The sequence below is a fragment of the Acanthochromis polyacanthus genome, chromosome 13 (assembly GCF_021347895.1).
Source record: "Acanthochromis polyacanthus isolate Apoly-LR-REF ecotype Palm Island chromosome 13, KAUST_Apoly_ChrSc, whole genome shotgun sequence".
Classification (NCBI taxonomy): Eukaryota; Metazoa; Chordata; class Actinopteri; family Pomacentridae; genus Acanthochromis; species Acanthochromis polyacanthus.
The window spans coordinates 24150170-24170651 of NC_067125.1; the positions used below are offsets into that span (position 1 = coordinate 24150170).

Sequence of the window (20482 nt, forward strand, 5' to 3'; positions counted from 1 at the left end):
ATTTGAACTCACGCCAGGGTTTTTTCCCCCTTTTTTTCTTCCCCCTCTTCCCCCTTCTTCCCCAGCTTATACAGACAATTATTCCCCAGCTTTAGCTCAGTCAGTAGAGCATCAGACTTTTAATCTGAGGGGCCAGGGTTCAAGTCCCTGTTCAGGTGAGAAGAGTTCTCAGATGCTTCAATTGCAGATTAAAGACAAGAGAAACATATAAGGACTCACCACAGCTTCATTTGTGCAATTCTGATGTCCTTCAAGGTAGCTTGTTAAGGTGGATTTGTGGGTCAAAGGCAGGAGGATGGAGGAGACAAAGAGGGTGAAAACAGAGAAATGAGATGATTCAACAATTGACGGAGCTCACTCTGGTAAAAATGAAACCTTCAGATTAAAGGACTGATGTGTTTCTGCTGCATTATATCAAAAGCCCAGATGTGGGTGTAATTCTGCATCTTTAGAGGAAATATATAGCTTTTCAGAGCCTGGATAGCTCAGTTGGTAGAGCATCAGACTTTTAATCTGAGGGTCCAGGGTTCAAGTCCCTGTTCAGGCAATCCAAAGTCTCTACAAGTGAAATGTCTGTGTAGGTTCTCATTCGTCCAGGTCATGGTTATTCATAGTTGTCTCAATCAACTGGACTTCAAGAAAGTTCCCTGAAGAGGTTTCACCTCTGATCCCAGGTGTGTCCAGGGGCCTATTTCACAAAGCAGGTTTAGTGAAATCTTTGAGTTTGTTAACCCTGAAATGAGGAAAACTCAGAGTTTTCCATTTCATGAAGCGAGGTAACTCTAACCAGGGAACGCGGGGTAACTCGAGCCTGTTTCACAAAGAGGGGTAACTTAAACTCTTGGTCAGTTACTGCAGTAACAGACTCTATGACTCTAACCTGGTCCCCAGCAGGTTTATCTCAGAAAACCTCGAGTTTCTCTCTGTCTCCGCCCTCTTTCAGCCACACACCATGTTTGATTTCTTCATTCATTCAGTCAGTAAGCGAGCGAGTTTTGTTCTCGTATTTCCGGACAATTATCTGTTTGAGCAGTACGGTTTCATAATTGTTTCAAGCCCATAATCTACATAAACAACCTAATCCGTCCTTACATTTACATTACCAGCCGTAGTCATGCTCTCACATCCTGCAGATATTGTGTGTTGTGCTGTGGTTCTTTGCAAATGAAAGTTTTTATATGATGTCGGAGATGCAGAGCACTACGGTAAGACAACTGTATGCAGGACAGTCAGAAAAGTTTTCCTGGTCCTGAAACGACTTTTACTCATCATTGTGGTTTTCCCTGGACATAAACCTGTCAGAGCATCAAGGAGGAGTCTCACAGGATTGCAGGTGAATGATGTAGAGATCTGTTAAATTCATTTTAAATCATATTCTGTTAATGACATTGTGCTGCAACCTCAGACTGGGATTAGTCATTTGAATTTCTTTTAGGATTTCCCACTGTGATTGGCTGCATAGATGCACACACATCCCCATCACAGCTCCCTCGCATCATGATAGGAAGTCCATTCACAACATAAATGTGCAGGTAGGCTACAGGTAGACTGACTACTGTTTCTAAATGTTAAAGACTGCATCATAGTTCAACATCTGTAATTCTCTGCACTGTCCAGATCATATGTGATGCTGCATACATCATTTCTAATGTGGAGGCCAAGTGGTCTGGGTCTGTTCATGACTCCAGGATTTATGGAGAGTCTAACCTGAGCAACAGACTGCAGCATGGTCAGCAGCATAAAGATTTTCACAATAGAATTCTCTTGTCTCCCTCCTTTAATATGCGCTGATGTATCCACTATACATTACAGGAGAGTTTGATGGCCTTCTGCTGGGTGACAGGAGTTACCATGCCAACCCAGGCTGATGACCTCATACCCTGACCCTGAACCAGGCCCCCAACAGAACTTCAACCGGACTCACTGCAGGACCAGAGCCTGGGTGGAGATGACCATAGGCCTGCTGAAAGCCCATTTCCAGCACTTACGTCACCTCAGGGTGACCCCTGAGAGGGCCTGTGATATTACTGTGGCATGTGTTGTTCTTCATAATATTACCACTATTAGAGGAGAGCAACACCCTGCCCTACAAACTGAAGACCCAGATGATGAGCCCATCCACCTGCAGCTATCCAGGACAGCAGAGCAGTCAGAGACACCGTATGCAATAATCACTTTAGAGTTTAAGTCACCATCATCACCACCACAGCAAATAAAGACATGATACACATTTCATTTGGTCTTCTTTATTTCCTACAAATAAAACAGATAGTTCAGTTCATGTTCCAATAATTAACATAATTCACCTGTGACCATCACCCACCTCTAACTTGTGCTCCAGTATTTCAATTTCCAGATCTGCCCTCCTAATCTGTTTTTTGGATTTTTCTCAGCAAATGCAGTTTGTAAATCTGTTTTACTGATAACTGGGAATACATAGAGGACATTAAATTATACAGTTGCACATGAATTCCACAGAATGAACCTCTGGTGTTTCCTGAACATCCATCTCACTGTGTCAGTCTGTGCAGTGGAAGCTGAGGAATCATCCTGCTGCTGTCCAGCCATGCTCTGTTAAAAAAAGATGAGAGTGTGCAATACTTCAGTGTAGGCTAAATGTCACACTCTATATTCCACCAGCATGTTAAGAAATGTGAATGGGAAGAGAACTATCAGTAACATACCTCTGTATGCCTTTCTGGATCCCCCTCTGTAAAGGCAGCAGACACAGTTTCATCCTCTTTATCCTAGATCAGTGACATGTTTCAGTACACTTAAACTACCATTTGGATAAATCTTTGGAGTGTTGCCTACTTACAGTTACAAGGTCTGTCATGGTGTGAAGGGGCCAAAAGACAAAAAAAGACACAAAAGAGAACTAAATAATCATATATATCTATATATCTATATATACCGATATATATATATATATATATATATATATATATATACAGTGCCTTGTGAAAGTATTCGGCCCCCTTGAACTTTTCAACCTTTCGCCACATTTCAGGCTTCAAACATAAAGATATAAAATTTTAATTTTTTGTCAAGAATCAACAACAATTGGGACACAATCGTGAAGTGGAATGAAATTTATTGGATATTTTATACTTTTTTAACAAATAAAAAACTGAAAAGTGGGGTGTGCAATATTATTCGGCCCCTTTACTTTCAGTGCAGCAAACTCACTCCAGAAGTTCAGTGAGGATCTCTGAATGATCCAATGTTGTCCTAAATGACTGATGATGATAAATAGAATCCACCTGTGTGTAATCAAGTCTCCGTATAAATGCACCTGCTCTGTGATAGTCTCAGGGTTCTGTTTAAAGTGCAGAGAGCATCATGAAGACCAAGGAACACACCAGGCAGGTCCCAGATACTGTTGTGGAGAAGTTTAAAGCCGGATTTGGATACAAAAAGATTTCCCAAGCTTTAAACATCTCAAGGAGCACTGTGCAAGCAATCATATTGAAATGGAAGGAGTATCAGACCACTGCAAATCTACCAAGACCCGGCCGTCCCTCTAAACTTTCACCTCCAACAAGGAGAAGACTGATCAGAGATGCAGCCAAGAGGCCCATGATCACTCTGGATGAACTGCAGAGATCTACAGCTGAGGTGGGAGAGTCTGTCCATAGGACAACAATCAGTCGTACACTGCACAAATCTGGCCTTTATGGAAGAGTGGCAAGAAGAAAGCCATTTCTTAAAGATATCCATAAAAAGTCTCGTTTGAAGTTTACCACAAGCCACCTGGGAGACACACCAAACATGTGGAAGAAGGTGCTCTGGTCAGATGAAACCAAAATCAAACTTTTTGGCCACAATGCAAAACAATATGTTTGGCGTAAAAGCAACACAGCTCATCACCCTGAACACACCATCCCCACTGTCAAACATGGTGGTGGCAGCCTCATGGTTTGGGCCTGCTTTTCTTCAGCAGGGACAGGGAAGATGGTTAAAATTGATGGGAAGATGAATGGAGCCAAATACAGGAGCATTCTGGAAGAAAACCTGTTGGAGTCTGCAAAAGACCTGAGACTGGGACAGAGATTTATCTTCCAACAGGACAATGATCCAAAACATAAAGCCAAATCTACAATGGAATGGTTCACAAATAAACGTATCCAGGTGTTAGAATGGCCAAGTCAAAGTCCAGACCTGAATCCAATGGAGAATCTGTGGGCAGAGCTGAAGACTGCTGTTCACAAACGCTCTCCATCCAACCTCACTGAGCTCCAGCTGTTTTGCAAGGAAGAATGGGCAAGAATTTCAGTCTCTCGATGTGCAAAACTGATAGAGACATACCCCAAGCGACTTGCAGCTGTAATTGCAGCAAAAGGTGGCGCTACAAAGTATTAATGCAAGGGGGCCGAATAATATTGCACGCCCCACTTTTCAGGTTTTTATTTGTTAAAAAAGTTTAAAATATCCAATAAATTTTGTTCTACTTCACGACTGTGTCCCAACTGTTGTTGATTCTTGACAAAAAATTAAAATTTTATATCTTTATGTTTGAAGCCTGAAATGTGGCAAAAGGTTGAAAAGTTCAAGGGGGCCGAATACTTTCACAAGGCACTGTAGATATATATATATATACATAGATAGATATATGTATATGCATCCATGACCTTTTATACCACCTGTTTTACAAGCATCTGCTTTCTTTCTGTTGGCTGAGCAGAAGTCTTTGTTAGTTTAAATAGGCTTAATTATTTAACAGAACATGATATGGATGCAGACATTTAGGCTATGTGTGGATAAAACAACTGCACAGTCAAACAGTCACTTAATATTTAGGCTACTTCACAATGTAAAACATGATCAACATGAAGGACCTCCATGAAATAATGCCGAGGTCTTACCTGTTTGAACAGTGTTTTTATATTTCATCTTAAGCTGCTGCCACGTGCGCTTCTCCCCTGCGGGATTTCACCTAAATGAAATAACTTAATATTCTATCATTCAGACAGATTTTCCCTGTAATATTATCACGATTACAAAGGACTACATTTAAACTTACGCATTGACCCGGCAACAATGCTCTCCACGCCGTCTCCCTCTCTTTTGCAGCTGCAGTGGTGTTGCACTTCTTTCGTAAAACATGGTCAAACTCGCCATATGAGCGCGTTACAAATTTCCACGCGCTTAACCCCTTAAGCTTCAGTGTACCGCCGGCGGTACACCTACTAATTTGCATAGGAATTTCAGGAATGTCCGACGGCTGCAAACACGATTATACAAACACTATACGCCGATGGAAAGCTTAGATTCTCATGAATCCGCCGGTATAAACCACTTTCAGATGTGATTACCACAGCGGGTGAGAAAAACACATTTGTCCGACAAAAACAAATATTCATCCATCCGTTCTCTGTACACGGCTTCAACGCACACAGCGCGACTCACATTTCCGGGTTTATTATTACACACACAAAAAAAGATTCCATAAAAAACGGCCATAATCCAACCTTTTACATCCAGATGACACAAGCCAGTAAACTATTTTATCCAAAACAGGTCCTGAAGTCGATATAAAATCCCCGAATCGGTCATTTTCAAGGAAATGCACCTTGCGATGCCCGTCCAATATTCCCTGTATTTTTCGTAATTTTTTTTATTTAAAAATAGAATATTAGCGATTTTTTGTACTGAAAACGGCTGGAATTGACTGAAGCTTAAACGGTTAACTCCGAGTGAAACTACTCTGAGTTGATTAAACCAACTCAAATCAGCCGTTGTGAAACCGAAAACTCAGAGTTTCCTGTCTCAGAGTAGATCAACTCAGAGTTGAGGATTAAACTCAGAGTTTGTTAAACCTGCTTCGTGAAATAGGCCCCAGGGCTATTATTCCAACGACCAATACCAAGACTCGTCTGACTACTCAACGATTGTCGTTGTATCGGTGGGGGTCGTTGAAATGCACCAATGTCACTGAGCCCTTGTGTGCTAATGGTGGCCATTAGCATGAGTCTGCTGAGTAGTTCTTTTTGGGGAGTTTTGAAAGGACCTGATTGTAAATTGGCGAATGATGATGCCGCAGACCACCCCACGCCCCCACCCCCCCACCCCACCCCATTCAGAGATGGCTTCTCTACTTTGAAATGGATGGCTTCTTTCAGTCCTCTCTCAAACCATCTGTCCTCCCTGTCCAAAATCTGAACATTGGTGTCCTGAAACGAGTGTCACTCTTCCTTAGGGTGAAGGAAGACTGCCGAATCCTGATCCTGAGGAACTGGCTCTCCTGTGTTGAGCCATGCGCTTGTTAAGTGGCTGTTTGGTCTCCCCTATGTAGAGATCTGAGCATTCCTCGCTGCATTTAAGTGCATACACCAGGTTGCTCTTCTGGCTGTGTGGTGTGGGGTCTTTTGGGTGGACCAGTCTTTGTCTGAGGGTGTTATTTAGCTTAAAAAAGACAGGGATCTGGTGTTTGTTGAAAATCCTCCTCAGTTTTTCAGACACACCAGACACATATGGGATCACTATATTGTTGCGCCTGCTCTCCTTCTCTTCCGTCTTCACTGGGTTGTTCTCCTTTCTGGATCTTGTGTGAGCCTTCACAAAGGTCCATTCAGGGTATCCACAAGTTTTCAGTGCCCCTTTCAAGTGTTTGTGTTCTTTTTCCTGGCCTTGGGTACTTGTGGGTAACTTGTCAGCCCTGTGTTGCAGGGTCCTGATGACTCCTCGCTTGTGCTCCAGTGGATGGTGAGAGTCAAAAGCAGGTACTGGTTTGTGTGTGTTGGTTTCCTGTACACCCAACACTCAGACTTCTGTCCTCTTCTATGCGGACCTCAGAATCCAAAAAGGGCAAAATGTTGTCCTGTACATCCTCTCTGGTGAACTTGATGTTGCTGTCCACAGAGTTGATGTGTTCAGTGAAAGTTTGCACCTCATGATTTCTGATCTTGACCCAAGTGTCGTCCACATATCGGAACCAGTGGCTCGGTGTTTCTCCATTGAACGAGGTCAGGGCCCTGTGTTCCACTTCTTCCATGTATAGATTGGCCACAATAGGAGACACTGGCGAGCCCATGGCACATCCATGTTTCTGCCTATAGAAGCTCCCTCTGTACTGGAAATAGGTGGTGTTCAGGCAGAGGTCCAAAAGTTGGCAAATCTGGTCTGGGTTGAAGTTTGTTCTGTCGCTGAGGGTGTTGTCTTGTAGAAGCCGTTGCCTCACTGTTTCCACCACCTCCGAGGAACACATGTGAATCGGAAGGTGACATCGTAGGATACCATGGTCTCATCTGTATCCAATCTCTCACCTTTTCCACAAAGTTCATGGAGCTCTGTACATGGTGAGGATTCTTCCCTACCAATGGGGCCAAGATGGTGGCTACATGTTTGGCGATGTTATAGGTGACAGAGTTAATGCTGCTAATGATAGGTCTGAGGGGGGCTCCTTCTTTATGAATTTTGGGGAGGCCATATATGCACGGAATGGCATCCTCAGGGTACTGGCGATGGTATTGCAAGCGGTTTATTGTTTCTTCTTTCTGTAGCTTCTGTAGGCAATCCACAACCTTCTTTTTGTAGCTGCTGGTTGGGTCGCGCTTCAGGGTCTCGTAAGTGTTGTTGTCACTTAGCAAAGACATTACCTTGGTATGGTAATCTGTTGTGTTCAAGATCACAGTGCATCTTCCTTTGTCTGCTGGAAGAATGATGATGTTCCGGTCCTTGCTCAGTGCGCTTTCAAACCTCTGTGAGGTGTGTTCAGGGCTATTATTCCAACGACCAATACCAAGACTCATCTGACTACTCAACAATGGTCATTGTATCGGTGGGGGTCGTTGAAATGCACAGATGTCACTGAGCCCTCATGTGCTGCCTTCCTTTCTTGGGTGGAGAGGTTGGAAGGGGAGACCTTAGCTTCAGAAAGGACTGCTGTTACCTTTAGCCTTAGCCCCTCTGCTTCTGTTGAGGATAGGTTGTTTTTCTTGATGGCTGACTATGTGGCCGTCTTCAAGGAACTTTCTTAAAGTCAAGTGGATTGATTTAAACACCTTTGGATAATACAAGACTTTAGATGGTACACAAGCTTTTCAGAGCCTGGATAGCTCAGTTGGTAGAGCATCAGACTTTTAATCTGAGGGTCCAGGGTTCAAGTCCCTGTTCAGGTGATACTAGCTTTAAGATGTTTGAATCAACATTGTCATCTTTCAACAAAAGCAGACTGTGTTAAAGGCACTCCCTGCTACACTGTATGTTGGTCAAAGAAAATGACTCTAAATGTGGTGGTTTACGCCAGATCTTCAGGTCTTTATCATTTATTTGATGATGTCTCACCTCTTTTATACGTCACTGAGACCAAAAAGAGGATTCCCCACTTCCCAGCAGCCTTGTCTCTCCATTTTAGTTTAGTGTTTCTTCTGCATTATATAAAGCCCAGATGTGAGAATGTACTTCTGCATCCTTAGAGGAAATGAAAAACTTTTCAGAGTCTGGATAGCTCTAGCTCAATTGGTACAGCATCAGACTTTTAATCTGAGGGTACAGGGTTCAAGTCCCTGTTCCGGCAAGAAGATGTTTAAAGTGGACGTAAGTTGATCTGAACACCGGGACAGAACAATGTTTTCTGGACTAAAGGCTAAACTATGATGTTTTTAAAATGACCTGCTATACTATAGGCTTTTTTTAATTGACATATTACTTTGCCATTTTCTGAACTACATCCTATACTATGGCATTATACACAGAGTGCTTTGGTCACATGTTGATTTATAATCTAGATTTTTTTTTCTGTTTCGTTTTCTGACGGGATTACCACAGACCTGACCGTGAACACCATTGACACCCACCTGAGGGAGACACTGCCTAAGATCTCCAGGCTGCTTGGTCGTGGTCTTTCTGGTCTTGCTCCAGAACATCTTCATCAACTACGTCTTCTTTTGAAGAGGCCCTCAGATGCTGCAATCTTTGACCTTAAGGAGGAACTGCTACTTTCACTCTGTAACGAGACGGCGGTTATTTTAAAGACCCAGCTCCTGGTGGCTTTGAGTGAAAATTTAACATCCATCAAAACTGCAGACAGTTAAATCTGAGCTGTCGGTCAGTATTTCAAACATCAAGTCCGACCCGGGTGCCCTAAAGCACGCTGTGGGTGAAACAGAAACTTCAGTCTCCACATCACTGATGACATCGTCACACTCCTAAGCAGAGCACCTGTCTGCTGAACTTTCAAAAGTGGACTATAAAGGTGAAGAATGTGAGCAGCGGAACAGATGTGGTCAGAAAGAAGTCATTTTCTTTTTTCTTTTCTTTCTGGTTGACTTGATGCTGTCAGATACAGATGTTGGAGCTGATTCTGATCTTTCAGGAGAAAAAGCTGCTTTTCAGGAAATTATTCTCTCAGGTTTTCTCTGCTATTTATATTTTTATTATCTGTGATTATTTCATCATTGTAAAATAAAGTTGGAGGCATAAAGACTCATTTAGTTATTCAAGACAAATGTGGGCTGTGTTTACACAGTGTGAATATAGACAAGTATGAAAAATAAATTCAAATGTAAGTAACAAAATGTCTATAGTATGGAGAGTAACCCTAACCAGCATTAATAATGAGTATTGGCATGAGCCCTGAAAAAACCCTCCACTGCTACTTCAAATGATTTTCATCACATGGTAATGACACAATAAAACAATCAAAGAGTGAATGCTTTGGGAGGTGTTTTTATTTTTAAACCTTGTTTCTGTTCATGAGGTCTCAATCAAGCAGAGCAAAGTTCATCTCCTACCAAAAAACTTACAGCTTAAGTGCGGCGCTCTCATCTAAACACACTTCAATCTCCTCCAAGACTCCCACAACAGACTAACAAGCGTTTTACTCCCCCACATAACCTGACAGGGGAACAGCAATCATTTCACAACATTTGAAGCTTTACATGGTGTCATTTCTGTCTTTCGGCTGAGAAACAGTGGGTGGGGTGGGTGTTGAAGGTGGTCTTCCACTCCGGTCTGCAGTTATTGTCAGTGTGCAGACTTTGAAAAGGGTGTTTTTTTCCTCACATGTTTGTGCTCATCCTGGTCTGGCTGTTGGCTTCTGAGTTGTACTACAGCTGTCAGGATTTCCTGCTGAATGTCAGCAGGAAACCACTCTCGGCCTTTACATGTAAAGTGCTGCTTATGAGATGAAATGACCTCTTATGTACCCTGGGAATACAATGGAGCTTCAGCATGTCAGGGGAAATTCACATTTTTACAGCAGCAAGCATATTTACACCAGGAAATAAACATAATAATTACAATATGTACAAGGATGAAAAATAAAAACTAATAAATACTTGAAAATAAATTCAGAAGTGCAAAAATGCTACTGTGCAAGAATGCTGTGCAATTTTTTTTGGTTTGATATGATATCAGTCTGGTTTATGTTAACATCAGCCAATGATGCTGATGTTATAAAGTCTTACAGCAGATGATAATAATAATAATAATAATGATAATAATAATAATAATAATGATAATAATAATAATAACAAATGATACATTGTGGGAAAAAATCCAAAATACTATAATAGAAACCCTGCAGAATTTGTAGTACAGTTTTTTGTTTTTAGTGCAAATTAGTCCATTCTGTTAATACTAATCATGCAGCATTTGTGTATTTAGCAAATTTACTGTCTCGTGCATTTACTCCAAGTAATCACACAACCATCAGTATGTTCAAATGCTGTGCAGTTTTAAGATGGAGTCCAGGTGTTTGTGAGAAACCAGTGGTTTGAAACCATGTTTTTTAGATGAATGAAGTTTGCTAGCCATAAAACATGCTCTCCAAAAATAAGTCTAAAAGAAAGAGTGCATTAGGTTACATTTTTAAACAAACATACAGTTCTATTGTGTTGTTTTGTTTTTTTATTTGAGGATCTCTCTTTTTGCAGTGAGATCAGATCAAGCACGTGGTACCAGTGTGGAGGAAAAAAAGCCTCCTGTTGTTGGGAAGTTTAAAAAAAAACTCCATTTGGGGTGAGGAAAAAAACTTCCATCTGGGAAGTTAAAAAAAAAACCTCTGGTTGCGTTGAAGGTAGAGTGGATGGTAAGAACATGAATAGTTTGGAGGTTGCTGAGGCCAATAACAGCAGATCAGAAACATGGAGCTCCAGATCCAGACAAGCCTGCAGAGGACAAAACACAAAGTCAGTGACATACAAAGGTGGCGTCTGACTGTATGAAGACACAAAGAGGAGAGGAGAGGAATGCATCATTGGAAATCCTCCAGCAGCCTGGGTTGGAATATTAACATTTTGAGAAAAACTGAGTCTAACAATGAGCTGAATGCAGCTGAAGCTGTCATTCCCAGCATCTGAATGGATATTGAAGTCGCCTGTTATAATGCCTCTGTCTGTACTGAGAGTAAATCAATGAAGAACTCTGAAAATTCAGATAGAGTAGCATAACTGCATTTTGTCAGACTGTGATATGATACATACTCAATCCCTGTGTCACCATGCAGTGTCTGTTGGGTCATTCTTTTTCCAGCACACTTCAATTACCGGTGCATCCAGTAAAGTCTCGATAAAGTTGTTCTTTCTTCTCCTCACCGGCTGGTCGTCGTCTCTGGCTTCATCTCCGTTGGGGCTCGGTCACTCATCTTCAAGTTGTCTTTTGGGGTCGTCCTTGTCTTGGTCTTGGGTCCCGGGATCATCGGTCTGAAAGAAATGAAAAAGACAAACGTGGCAGAATCTTGTCGAGGTGTGTTATTGCTGAGATTTCAAAATATTAGATGGATGAATGCAAAATCAAAATCCCAAACTCACCTTTTCATGCAGCAGCATTCACAGGGATCCTTACGCAGCGAGAGCTTCACCCTCACACTACATTTACTATCTTAAATAACACATCTAACCACCCCTTTTAATCCCGGTGTGACTCTCCTGAACTGTGATCTTGTCACTGTGGACTCCACTGTGGGTCCAGGGTGGGATACAGACACACATGTCGCTTCTCTGTGACATGCCGTCTGCATCCTGTTCACCTTCTGACAGAGCGGAGCTTCACTGTAAGGAGGGGACCACAGGAGGTTTCCCACGATCCCCCCAGATCCGCCCACACCTCTGACAGGCACCCTGACCAGAGTCCCACCGACAAGAACCGAGCTCAAAGACTCACACAAAATACAATGGAAGAAAATTCATTCAAATAAAGCTGGAATAGATCTGATCAGACATAATCACAAGAGATTCATTCAAATAAAATCTGACCAGATCACATCCAGAAAATCACACGTAGCTAAAATGTTTAATATAAAACGGGGTAAATTTAATGAAACGGAAGGTTTGCGAACCTTCTTCCCTGAAGGTTGGCTGGCAGGAGGCTTCTGGGGAGAGAAACTCACACAATGATTAGTAAAAAATGCTAAGAAGGGACCTCCTGCATGATAGACTAGACTGAGCCTGCACGTTTGTCAGGAGGTCCCTCAACAGAAAAACTTGGATGGGAAGAAGAGGCCGCCTCCGAAGGAAGAGTTTGTTCTCATCCTCCGAAATCCTGCAACTCCAGCGCCCAGTCAGTGGCGCTGGAGGAGGCTCCGGGGGACGAGAACAAGGAAGAGAGGAGGAGATAGGAGAGAGAGGGAGGGGGGAGAAGGAATAGAAGGAGACAGGGATAGGGTTGGGATTTTTTTTTTTTTTTTTTATTGTGTATTATGGGATAGGGTTGGGACAGGTTTAGGAAGTGGAGAGGAAAGTGTGGGGGGGAGAGGGAGGGACAGGGAGAGTGTAAAAGAACCAAGGGCGGAAGGGAGGAGAGAAAGGAGAAAGGGGGAAGAACAGCGATGACGCTTGAAAGGAGGAGGGGAGGAAGGAGGAGAAGGAGGAGGAGGAGAGACGGAAGGAAGAGGAGAGATGGAGCGAGGGAGGGGAGAAAAAGCAGAGCGAGAGGGGGAGAAGGAGATAGGAGAGAAGGGGGGAGGGAGGGGAGAAAAAGCAGAGCGAGAGGGGGAGAAGGAGATAGGAGAGGAGGGGGGAGGGAGGGGAGAAAAAGGATCGTGAGAGAGGGAGGAGACAGGAGGACGGAGAGGTAAGGGGGCCGGGAGATGGGAGGGAAGGGGAAAAGAATCAGGGAAGGAGACAGGAGAGGAGGGGGAAGAGGAGGGGGAGAAGGAGAGATAGGGGGAGGAGGAGGAAGAGGAGAGATGGAGCGAGGGAGGGGAGAAAAAGCAGAGCGAGAGGGGCAGGAGGAGATAGGAAAGGAGGGGGGAGGGAGGGGAGCAAAAGGATAGTGAGAGAGGGAGGAGACAGGAGGACGGCGAGGTAAGGGGTAAGGGAGGTACCTGGAGGAGTCCGGCCAGGAGGTGGAGTCCAGCGTCCTCTGGAAGCAGAAACAAAAACAACATTTCAACACAGACTCTCAGGAAACTGGAGCAAAGAGTATTGAAATAAAAATAATACTAAAATAATCAGTATAATAATTACTGTATTGTGTTTTGTATTTTCTTTAATATTACTACTGTTACTACTGCTAGATAAAAAATAACAATTATTATTATTAGTGTTATTAATATTGCATTTCTAATTATTTTTAAAAATATAAATACAGATATTTGCTGTTATTATTCACTTGGACAATACACTATTCCTCTATTTTTAACAATGATAATAATACAGTAAACCACTGTGAATATGGATTAAAAATAATGGAAACAACAGGAAATATCTGTGATGTAATTAAATAAAAATAATATTAAAATAACCATAATAATAATTATTGTATTATGTTTTAGGTTTTCTGTAATACTACTACTAGATAGCAAATAACAATCATTATTCTTATTATTTAATGCTATGTTGTTGTATTTTATTTAATTTTTAAAAATACAGATATTTAGTGTTATTTTCACTTGATCAATGCAGTATTCCACTATTTTTAAGCAACAATCTCATAAAACACTGAAATAACAAGAAAAATACAGTCTGTTGATTTCGGTATGAGTTATTTTTTTCTTTTCTTTTACAGGCAATATGTACATGAATATTATTTTACTAGACGCTTTATGTATTTTACAGCAAATATTTGTAAACTAACTGTATTTTGCTGATTTAAATACAGTGAAAATAGCATACATTTAGTACCAATTGTGGTAAAATAAAAATAACAATGATTGCTCTTTATAAATGCGTATTTTTGATGTGGATATGATTTACAGGTTTGTTTGTTTTTTAAAGACAACCTCATCCCTTTACACCTGCACGTTCTGACGTCATGACGTCTCTCCCCCGGCGCTTCCTCTAATACTTCCATCGTCTCCATGGTTACCAAAGATACACATGTGGAGCATTTTATGAGAAACGTTCCAATCGCCATTTTGATTTTTAAGTTTTTGACGTCAAACTATGCAGAAATAATTAACATTTTATTTCACTCAACATACACTAAAAAATGAAATATTTCTTGAAAGAAAAAGTCTAATTTTACAGTCAAACATTGTAAAAGAACAAACAACCGTTTATAAAATACAGATCTTTGACATTTTTTCAATTAGCTAACACAAAAATCATTCATTTTGCTGCTCTCGGCACATGCAAATGAATATCCACAATAAAATAAATAGAATTTTGCTTTGGAAAGTTTAAAAAGAGGCTCTGAGGACCTTCAGTGATTCACATATGTGGGATAATATTTGGAGAATTTTATAAAACGTGGCTCAGTTACCATCTTGTTTGTTAAACTTTTGACACCAATTTATTCAGAAATGATTTACCCATTTTAGCCCTTAATGTGCACCAAAGAATAGTCCAATTTTCGAACATTGTAAAATGACAAATAACAATGAATAAAATACAGATTTTGACGTTTTTTTCCCCAGTTAGCTAACACATAAATCGGTCGTTTTACTGGTCTTGGCACATTGAAATCAACATCCACATCATACTAAACTGAACTTTTGACTGGAAACTTTAAAAAGAGGCTCCGAGGACCTTCAATGTTTCACACACAACTGATCATATTTGGCGCATTTTATGAGAAATAGAACAGCAGTCATTTTCCTCCAAACCTTGCATGTTAAATTAGATTAAAGTTCATGATCCCAAACAAAATATCGGTTTTATCAACACATTTCCCTGTACGGTTATACAGCAAAACGCAGCGCTCAGAGAAACTCAGCTGATGAGAAAAAGCAGGAACTGAATTTTCTTACCTTCATGATGACGGTGAGCTTCTTCTTTAACAAGGTCCTTGTTGTTTGGGATGTCCAACGAAGTGTTCAAAGTGTTTTCCAAAAGGCTTTCCAAAAAAATTGCTAGCTTTGCAGCAGGCTGGTCAATTTGCACCTGTTCAAGTAAATGTCCAAATGCAAAAGAGAACGTTTTTGAAGGTCAACAGGCCTTTTCTAGGTGCGCCTCACCTTTTGTTGCCATGACACCAATGATGCAAGCACGCGCCTGTGCTCGACCAGTTCTGATCTGGAGCTAAATCAATCATCCATATTGTCCACTTGTGTGTTTCGTTTTTCCACGAGTTTCCATCACCTGTCAGAAATGTGCGGAGCCTCAAAGCTACCTGAACCTTTTCTGACAAGATCAGCCTCTGATTGAAGCATCTCAATGAGAACAAAGATCGTGAAAAGCCAATTATTGGACTAAAATCATCTTATAGTTCTTCTAAAGTGCTGCGTAATTTTGTGCGTAGTGGTCGCTTACCGTCATAAGAGTCTCCTGGCAGCTCTGGTGGAACTCAGGATTCATCCACAGAAGATTTAATACATATAATTAAACCCTAAACCCAGAATCTGTGTGGAACAGGGGCTGAATAGCTGAATATTATTGATATTCACATCTTAACCCTACTCTAAATTGCCCGTAGGTGTGAATGCGAGTGTGACTGTTTGTCTGTGTATGTAGCCCTGCGACAGACTGGCGACCTGTCCAGGGTGTCCCCTGCCTTCGCCCGAGTCAGCTGGGATAGACTCCAGCACCCCCCGCAACCCTAGTGAGGATAAAGCGGTGTATAGAGAATGGATGGATGGACATCTTAACCCTCGTCCTGCAGGTCAAAAATGTCCCGTTTTAAAGATCGGAAAATGTGGAATAATGTATATTTCCATAGTGAAACTTCTGATGTTCACATTTCAACATTTTTGGGAAATCTTTGACCATTTTTTGGCGGAAAAAATAAATGTTCAAAATGTTTCTTAAGAACATTCACACAAAAATGTTCCTAAGAGAATATTAGAAGCTTTACTGATCAGGATGTAATCACTTTAGATATTTTTAGGATTTTTTGGGAAGATTTTCACTCATTTTTCGAAAAATATTTACAAGAATTTTCTTTCCAAATTTGCGGGATTTTTTTTAAAATAAAAGTTTTAAGGGAATCTTTTAAATAATTATTGGAATGTTCTTACTGAAGGTTTTGCACATTTTCATAGATTTGGTTTTTTTTTTCCAGACAAGGATATAATTTGTTTGGTGCCCGTACATGAGGACAACATGAGGGTTCATGAAGTCACCGCTGCTGTGCCACCATGTGCGTAAATGCGCACAGAGAAGCACTGATGCTTCGGGATGCTGCGGGTGTTTATTATTAACATGAATAATCTGACAAGCAGCTGCTGTGGGTAGAAAACAGGACTGAAGGAGATGTCACAATGTTTCTGCAAGATCACTATAACTGCATTGGTAAATGGTCCGTATTTATATTGCGCTTTACTATACCTGAAAGATACCCAAAGCCCTTTACATTATACATCACATTCACCCACTGATGGCGCCAGCTACCATGCAAAGCGCAAACCACGAGCCATCAGGAGCAATAAGGGCTTCTGCGTCTTGCTCAGGGGCACATTGACAAGAGCTCGCCATGCTAGGGATCGAACCGACGACCCTCCGGTTGCAAAACAACCACTCTGCCCACTTATCTATGCCGCCCCGCATTGAGAGGAACTGAGCATTATTGTTTCACACATGAATCGAACACGTGTCAGCTTTGAGTCTCATTATTATGATTATGTGTGCTTCGACAGACATTAATTCAAAGGCGGAAAGGCAAAGAAAAAGCCCGGTTACTCTTTGCTGAGGATCACAACTGTTGATGATTGGGCTAAGGTTTACCTACAACAAGACCATGATTTTACATGTGTATGTAACGACCTGCAAAGTGCAGACAGTTAAAAGATGTGTTTTACAATGTGAATGAGTATTGAAAACTATTCAAACTGACTGTACACACACAAACATAACTGAACACTGTTAAACCTGCCTTTGTTAAAGGTATCATTTGTTGTGTTAATTATTAAATGTATTATTGTTATACATGTTATTTTTGTTGACGTGCGTAATTTCATGATATTTGACCGTATGAACACCGAAGACATTTATTTGTTTCTGGGGAAACACAGATCATTGCTTTTAAGTAGTTCCACAGTGGAGGCACTGCGCTGGCAGGCAGTTGATGTACTGCACATGAACTAGAAAAATATACAATAAGGTTTCGTCTTTTTTCTTCTTTATAGGAGACTGATGCAGGTAGACCATATGTAGCGTTATGTTTACAACTTTCCAAAGACTTTTTGTTTGCACTTTTCTTACTGCACTAAATGTACACTGTTCAGGCTTCATCAGTTCTAGACTGACTGGTTAGCAGTTCCAGATTTTATACTCTTCATGAGCCATTAACACTGTTGAAGCTCCAGTCTGCTGGGTGTGTGTTCGCCCTCATTATACTCTATATATGTTCTATGTGTAATAGACAAATGAACAATCCACTTATTTTAGCATCAGCTGCAAAGGAAAAACACACATTTTTTATCATGTATTTAATTGTAATGAAATTCAGACATCAAGGGGTTAATTATTTACGAGGCAGAGAATAGCTTCCTGTTACAACAGATCTAGAGCGGCTAATTATAACTAAATAACTAGATGCAGACTTATCAACAAATACACTTAGCTATATGCAAAATAGAACAACTATATAGTCTTTTTGCACTCAAAACATTTGTGCGTTTATTAGGTTAGTGGAGTAGAGTAGTTTCATGAAAAATCCATTCATTACTCACTGTGATAAAACACTTTAAAGGTTTAAAATGGTCCAGCAGCTGGTGGTTTGAGGGCTGGTCTGTTTGAAGTCATGATGCTGGATTGTGTCCTGTTTCTTAAGTTCAATGGTGAAAAAGTACAAAGAAGAGTAGCAGTTAATAGCATCTCATTCTGACAGCTTCCAGGAAAACCGAAATACAACTAACAATATTCTATCTGTCTCCAAGTTACTCAGCACTGCCTCAATCCAGCAGACACAGTGATGTTTGCTCTGACAACTTTAGACCCACTTCACACTAAAACTTCAACACTGCCCCCAAGTGGCACACCTCTGCAGCATCATACATTATAAAAAAATATTCTATGCCTCTATTAAAGTTTCTGTATATAAATGAATTATAGTATATTCACCGGTTCAATTAAAATTCACTGACACAGACCGGTTTTCTGTCATAAATCTGTGTCAACATAGGGAGTAATTTCATTCACCTTTGTTCCTGCATTTGGGCTGGAAGTCGTCTCTCAGCAGCCTTCTGAAAATTAAACTCTTAACCTATACGGGCTGTTCTGGTCAAATCTGACCTATTTGACAACCTTAATAAATATGCCTTAAATCCTATTCTTTAAGTTTACCAGTTTAATAACTTATATATAACTTATATAATATAATATATATAAATATATAATTATATAATATATAATTCAAATACTGCTTCCCTTGGGGTTCTTTGTCATGTTTGACCTATATCTATTTAAACTGAATTAAAGTCACCTGAAAAGTCAAACTGCTTTTCTCTGGCCTCATCAGTTTCTGGGTAGCCTATGTTTCTTTTGACACAGTAAATTTTGCAGTGTTAAATTAACACTTAAAGAGTTAAATTTAACACTGATTCCGAGTCTATTTGGTCCTAACCTGAAGTAGTGTTAAATCCGTAGTGTTAAAATTTTAGTGTTAAATTAACACTAAATAGAGTATAGATAAGAGTGTAAACTTTACTCTCAGTAGTGTAAATATTACTCTGAGAAGTGTTGATAATTTACTCTTCTGTGGTGATAAATCAACTCTGAGTTGCTCATTAACACTGCATTGGTGGTGAAGTAACTCTGATAAGGTTTGATTTTACACTCTACTATGTTGATTGTTTACTCCCTTGCAGTGAAAAAAACACTCTGATAGAGTAAATACTAAAATCTGTTAACACTGCACAGTGTTGATACTACTTCTGAAAAGTAGTATCACTTGGTGGTGTTGATTTTACACTTTATTTACACTTTCGCAGAGTCAAATTCATGAACAAAATTTGTCTTGTAAATAGCTAAATAGGGAGTAAAAAACACATTACAACAATATCGTACATTCAACAACTTTTATTTTCCTGTCAGGCCAAAATATCATCAGGTAGAAAATATAAAAACACTGACTTTAAGTCTGCATAAAATGGCAATATGGGACAACATATAATGATGAACCCAATGTTCCATATGCCATTTGAACACCAAATGGTTTGAAGTAAGTCAGTTCATTTATGTCCAACACCTTTACAACTTTGTCTGGATGCAGCCTAATCTTAAAGGCATGGTAATGCTCATCAAAACACAGTGTTTCCATCAGTTTTCCACAGAGCAATACAATATCATCTTTCACAACAATAGTTTTTATCTTACAAAACACAGGCAGATCAAATGCCACCTCAGTACAGACAATGAAGCCACAGCGGTACTCTGTACCATGATGTTTTATCCATTTGGCAGAATACACAATAGCTGTTGACAATCCAGCTCCAAATTTGGAAGCAACCCCTGGACCTTCCTTGAGCTCATCAAGCGTCACCATCTTTCCTGGACCTAAAGTTAATCTCTCCTTGCTTATGGTCTCCTGATACATTGCCATACAACTCTGGTGCTTTTTGGCTAATGTTAGTGTAATGTTTTTAAAGCATTTTAATTGTTTCTTGAAGAAATTGTGCTTAGCTTCATAACGCATGCACCACATGTGCAGAACCGGGCCAATTTTCCTTATACGACGAGGGTAATGAATCGTGAAGTGATGCTTTGGTAAGAGGTTGATTGCAGGAAATAACTGCTTGAAGAGCCGATGATGATCAATGATTAAATGTCTGAGGTAAACGGTCACACCCTCTGACAGGACAGGTGAAAAAACAATGTTGACAATGTGTGGAAGCAAAAGTAAAAGATGCCAGTACTTATCATCTGACTGGAATACATCTCCAAATATTAAAGGCATGTTGCGCAGTAAGCACCAAGACTGTATGGCATTTAGGCCCAAATCATTACTTCCATTAAACAACTTTACTCTCGGTGGACGGGTTCGTTGCCGATTGTACCCATAGTCAAATGCATGTATTCTACCAGCTAGTTGTTCATCACTGAGGAAGTTATCCTTAATGTACTGCAGAACAAGTTTCATCTCAAACTGAGCAACCCCCTGTAAAATATCATGCATTACATCTACAGAATAATTGGTTGCTGTATTGAAATACTGAAGAGAG

The 20482-nt window shown here is 40.6% G+C and overlaps 2 non-coding genes and 1 pseudogene across 2 annotated transcripts; 2 read left to right on the forward strand and 1 right to left on the reverse strand.

The window, feature by feature from the left end:
• Window positions 1-474: 474 nt before the first annotated feature.
• trnak-uuu (transfer RNA lysine (anticodon UUU)) lies at window positions 475-547 on the forward strand. The gene has a single exon. It is a non-coding gene; the product is annotated as a tRNA-Lys (tRNA).
• A 5536-nt stretch (window positions 548-6083) lies between these two features.
• LOC127536876 (uncharacterized) lies at window positions 6084-9571 on the reverse strand (annotated as a pseudogene).
• Window positions 8048-8120, forward strand: trnak-uuu (transfer RNA lysine (anticodon UUU)). Its single transcript has one exon. It is a non-coding gene; the product is annotated as a tRNA-Lys (tRNA).
• Window positions 9572-20482: the final 10911 nt, after the last annotated feature.